We start from the raw sequence: 6,000 nt of genomic DNA, 5'->3' as shown, positions 1-6,000 counted from the left end.
CATTCAATAAATGAGTAAATTCTTGATACTGTAGGATTCACAGTTTGTCTGGTTTGTGTTGACAACTACCATACTACCGTACCATATACAGGTAATAAATTTCCTTTATTTTCATTTAACAATAAATGTGTACCGTATTCTTCTTCATGGAAAAATAAGACATCCCCTGAAAATAAGACCTAGCGTGTCTTTGGGGGCAAAAATTAATATAAGACACTGTCTTATTTTCTGGGAGACATGGTAGTTACCACCTCTGAGCTTCATTTCTTCACTCAGGAGGTGGGATGCTGCACCTCTCAGTGCCTCGGGCCCCCTCTTTGTAACACAGGCCACCTCTTGGACTCTTGAGACCTTGAAATGAGATAATACAGGGAGAACTGCTGGGCACAGGCCCTGGTACGTAGTAAGTGCCAAGCAAATTGTTTTTATTATTATCATTACTGCTGTCCATAGACTGGGGACAATCCCACCGTGGCTGCAGTGGCTTGAGGACCACATGGGAGAGTACTAGGTAGAGCTGTGCATTGGCATCCACGGTGCTGAGGAGGCGGTGAGACCTGAGGTCAAAGCCGTCTCAGATGGACTGTAAAAGGGTAAATGCTGCTGCTCTTCAGAACTTTTCTCCATAGGAAGTGCAACCTGGGAGAAACCAGGGACCCCTTCCCCATCTCCCCTCCCCCCACGATTGGTCTCTCACACACACACAGGGCCCCTGGAGCCCACAGCTTATGTAGGACACCACTGAGCCCACAGCTGCAACCACACGTTAATGGCTTAAAACAACACACATTTATCTTCTTACTAGAGGCCTGGTGCACGGATTCGTGCACCAGTGGGTCCCTCGGCCTGGCCTCAAGAAAATGGATTCTTTCCCTAAAACCTGCAGAAGGAGCACAGCTTGCTGACACCTTGAGGTTAGTTCCTGAGACCCATTTTAGCCATCTGACCCCCAGAACCAGAACCATCTATATATATAAAAGCCTAAGTGACTGGCTGACCAGCAAACTGGCTGGGAGCTATGATGCACACTGCAGCTCCTGTGCCCTCTCGCAATCCTGGACCCCTGAGGCGACATCGAAGAGCTGATTTCTGCCTGATCCCTGCAGGCCAGGCCAAGGGACCCAGGCCTCTAATATGCATATAAGATCTTTGATTAAGCTCCTCTTGCCCTCCCCCTCTCCCTTTCCCCCTGAAATTCATCAGTCTGTTTCATGTTTCCATGCCTGTGGTTTCTGCTCCTGCATTGAGCATCTGTCCCCTGGTGGTTAGTGTGTGTCATAGCTACCGGCCGGTCGGCTGATCGGCCTGTTGCTTAGGCTTTTATATATATAGACTAGAGGCCCGATGCATGAAGATTCATGCAAGAATGGGCCTTCCTTCCCCTGGCTGCTGGCACCGCCTTCACTCCAGCCCAGAGCTGCCTTTCTGCTTCGGCCCAGAGCCGCCTTTCCACCTTCCCACGTTGCCCAGAGGCCCGGAGTGGCTGAATGCCTGTGTTGTCACCATGGCAACAATGCAAGCATCCCACCCGGCCCCCGGCCGCTTGGCACCCATGTATTCAAATTAACCCCGCCATCTTTGTTGGGTTAATTTGCATACTCACTCCTGATTGGCTGGTGGGCATTGCGAAGGTATGGCCAATTAGCATGTTACTCTTTTATTAGGTAGATGGTTCTGGTTCTGGTGGTCAGATGGGTAAAATGGGTCTCAGGAGCTAACCTCAGGTGTCAGCAAGCTGTGCTCCTTCCGCAGGTTTTAGGGAAAGAATCCATTTTCTTTTTTTTTTTTCTTTTTTTTTTTTTTATAAATCTTTATTGTTCAGATTATTACAAGTGTTCCTCTTTTTTTTTTCCCCCATAGCTCCCCTCCACCTGATTCCCCACCCCACCCCATGCCCTTACCCTCCGCCACTGTCTTCATCCATAGGTGTAAGATTTTTGTCCAATCTCTTCCCACGACCTTCACACCCCCTTCCCCCCTGAGAATTGTCAGTCCACTCCCTTTCTATATCCCTGATTCTATTATATTCACCAGTCCATTCTGTTCTTCAGATTTTTTTATTCACTTGATTTTTAGATTCACTTGTTGGTAGGTATGTATTTGATGTCGTTTTGTTGTTCATAATTTTTATCTTTACCTTTTTCTTCTTCTTCCACTTCTTAAAGAATACCATTCAGCATTTCATGTAATCCTGGTTTGGTGGTGATGAACTCCTTTAGCTTTTTCTTGTCTGTGAAGCTCTTTATCTGACCTTCAACTCTGAATGATAGCTTTGCTGGGTAGAGTAATCTTGGTTGTAGGTTCTTGCTGTTCATCACTTTGAATATTTCTTGCCACTCCCTTCTGGCCTGCATAGTTTCTGTTGAGAAATCAGCTGACAGTCATATGGGTACTCCCTTGTAGGTAACTAACCGTTTTTCTCTTGCTGCTTTCAAGATTCTCTCTTTGTCTTTTGCCCTTGGCATTTTAATTATGACGTGTCTTGGTGTGGTCCTCTTTGGATTCCTCTTGTATGGGGTTCTGTGCACTTCCTGGACTTGTAAGTCTATTTCTTTCACCAGGTAGGGAAAGTTTTCTGTCATTGTTTCTTCTAGTAGGTTTTCAATATTTTGTTCTCTCTCTTCTTCTGGCACCCCAAAAATTCGGATGTTGGTACTCTTAAAGTTGTCCCAGAGGCTCCTTGCACTACCTTCATATTTTTGGATTCTTTTTTCTTTTTGTTTTTCTGGTTGGGTGTTTTTTGTTTCCTCATATTTCAGATCTTTGGTTTGATTCTTGGGGTCCTTTGATCTACAGTTGAATTTCTGTATATTCTTTATTTCAGACAGTGTATGCTTAATTTCTGACTGGTCCTTTTCCATTTTTTTGGCATTCTCATTAAGGTCCTTGAAGGTCTCACTAAGTCCCTCAGTCGTTTTTAGAAGATTCTTGAGTAACCTTATAAATGTGGTTCTGAACTCTATGTCGTCCAGCAGTTTGCTTTCCTCCATTTCTTTCATTCGTGACATGTTTCTTTGTCTCTGCATTTTGCTGCTTCCCTGTGTTGATGGAGTGGCTTTGTGTGGTAGGTGACCTATAGGGGCCAGTAGCTCAGCCTCCCCAATCACCTGAGGTGGACGCTCTTGGTACACCCCTTTGTGGGCTGAGTACAAAGTCTTGGTGTAGTTAATCCTTGATTGCTATTGGTATACTTGGAGGAATTGACCTCCAGGCCAACTGGCTGTGAGGACCCGCTGTGTCTATAATGGAAGAACTGCTGTGCTGGAGACATGCTTATGGTGCATGACTTGTTTCAGTGGGGCTTTGGTGCTCACTGAGTCTGCCTCCTGAATGTGTCACTTATGGATGTGAGGAGTTGAAATCTGGTGTCTCACACTGACCACTAGGTACACTGGCTTCTGGATCTCCAATGGGGTGCAGGTCAGCTACTGTCTGAGGCCACCCAGCAGGAGCTACAGCGAGAACTACAGTTTTTCTCCCCTTTGCTTGGGGTTTGGAGGTTTTGGAGCTGTCTGACCTGGCCTGCAAGTTTGCTATGTTAAGCTGTGATAGGGCAGGTCATTCATATGCTAAAGCCGCTGCTTGGAGCTTGGGTGGGTTTGTAGGTTGTGCAGGGCGGGGTCTCAGGGCGTCACTAGGCTAGGAAGTGGCAAACAGCTATGGCTGTCAGTAAGCCGGCTCTGTGTCTCTGACCACGTCCCCGCGTCTCGCGCCCCAGCGTAGTAAACAATTATTCCTGCGCGTAGCCCTGCAAGCAATTCACTCTCACTTTCTGACCCGATGGCAGACAGTCCAGCTTCTCCCTTAGGAGTTTGGGTCCCCCGTGTCTCCCCAGAAACTAGAGTTCGGAGTAATCGGGAACTTGTCTCCCTTCAGGTTGAAAAAAGCAGCGCTCCCAGTTGCCCGCCGCCAGCCTGATAGGCACGCCTCCGTACCTCAGCTTTTCAGTGCTTATGCACGTCTCAATGCTCTTTTCTCTTTCCTTCTAGTTGTAGAACTTCCACTCAGCCAGCTTTCCCGTGGTTCTGGGTGATAGACGTTTTGTCTTTTAGTTGTAGTTTTGAAATTGTTGTGCGAGGCAGCAGTTTAGGTGTTTACCTATGCTGCCATCTTGGATCTTCCTCAAGAATCCATTTTCTTGAGGCACCTTTATTCCTTGGCTTGTGGCCTCTTCTCCAATCATCAAAGTCAAAAATGGCCTGTTTTGCCCTGGCCGGTTTGGCTCAGTGGATAGAGTGTCGGACTGAGGGTCCCGGGTTCAATTCTGGATTAGGGCACGTGTCTCGGTTGCAGGCTTGATCCCTGGTCCTGGACGGGTGCATGCAAGAGGCAACCAATCGATGTTTCTCTCTCTGTGTCTCTTCCCTTTCTTTCCTTCCACTCTCTCTAAAAATCAATGGAAAAATATCCTTGCGTGAGGATTAACAACAACAACAAAAAAGGCCAGTTTTATCTTCCAGTTCTGACACGGACTCTTTGCCTCCCTCTTGCACATTTAAAGGATGCTTATGATGACACTGGGCCCACGTGGCTAACACAGGATACTCTTCCCATCTGAAATTCAGCTGATTAGCAACCTTAATTATGTCTGCAACCTTATTTCCCTTCCCAGGTCACAGGCCTTAGGGTGGGGATATCTTTCGGGGGGGCTATCATTCTGCCTACCACAGCAATCTAGAGTAGGCCACTTCACTTCTCTGCGTCTATTTCCTCATCTCTCAAAAGAGTGATAATACTAACTCCCATGGACACTGCAATGAGGAAAAAAGATAATGGACATGAAACCAAGACCTCACACTGGCCACCTGCAGGCTGTGTCCAATCATTGGGCATGCTTGTCCTCACCCACCCCACCCCACATTCTTTAATCTGCATTAGTTGCTGATCTTTTTAAACTGGCTCATTTCACATTAAAATTCAGTGTTCCTATTTCTCTGGATTTGTAGATGATCGCATGCACTGGGCCTGCTTCCTAGGATGGTGATGATCAAGTACACAAAGTTGTTCACCACAGTCCTCACCATTTCCTATTGCCTCTTACTCTGTCTGCTTTTTTTTTTTAAATCACACAGCCTGCCTGGCCCTGAGGGAGCTCAGTTTGTGACATTTGCAAAAATAAAGAAATCCAGTGTGCAGAAGATGTTTAATAAAGGATTATTAATATCATTCCGATTCTCAAAGTTTCATTGGCACAGCGATCCTCAAGTTTGCCTGTGCGTTAGACTCCTGCAGGGAACTTTAAACATTTCTAGTGTCCAAGCCGCACCTAGACCACTACACCAGGACCTCTGCGGGGGTGGGGCAGGCTCAGGTTGCGCTCCCCACTGAAGCATCATTCTGGGGATGGAGGGGAGACCTCCAGCCCCACCTTCCCTGTCAGGCTCTGCAGCCCCTGACTCATGTTAAAGAAAATGGAGAGTGAGGTCAGCCCGGAAATGTGAATTCCTGTCACCAGCTCTGCTGCAACCTGCAAAGACTCCAGGGTCAGAAGAGCTAAATGACACCCACTTCCAACCCCGACTGGGCACCTGGCCAACTGTGAGTACCCTGGAGCGGTGGGGATGGGTGAGGGCAGGAGAAAAGGGGAGGGGGGGGAGAGAGTTGAGGGAGGAGAGAAATGAGAAAGATCAGAGGAAAGGAAGGAAGAAGAGAGAGAGAGAAGGAAAGGAAAGTGAGAGAGAAGAGGAAAGAGAAAGAAGGGAGGCAGAGAAGGAGGGAGGATGTAGGCTCCTCTGCTGCCTTTATGGGGGTCCCTACTTCAGCCCCTCCAAGGTTCCCAGTGGTTTCACCCCCAGTGGCTGCAGCCGCCCCTTGCAGAGCGGGAGGCAGGAATGACCCCACTTGGCCTGGGGAGGTTGAGCAGCTCCTTTGCATATGCAAAGAGGCTCCATGTCCAGAAGGGAGGCCAGGCTAGGGTCTGGTGGGGGTGGGAGTTCAGGATCTTCAGTCCCCACCCCTCTCCCAGAGATCACCACCCCCACCCCCACCCCAGCTGCTGAG

The sequence above is a fragment of the Plecotus auritus genome (assembly GCF_963455305.1).
Source record: "Plecotus auritus genome assembly, chromosome: 8".
Lineage (NCBI taxonomy): Eukaryota > Metazoa > Chordata > Mammalia > Chiroptera > Vespertilionidae > Plecotus > Plecotus auritus.
Note: the sequence above shows the minus strand (reverse complement) of the source record.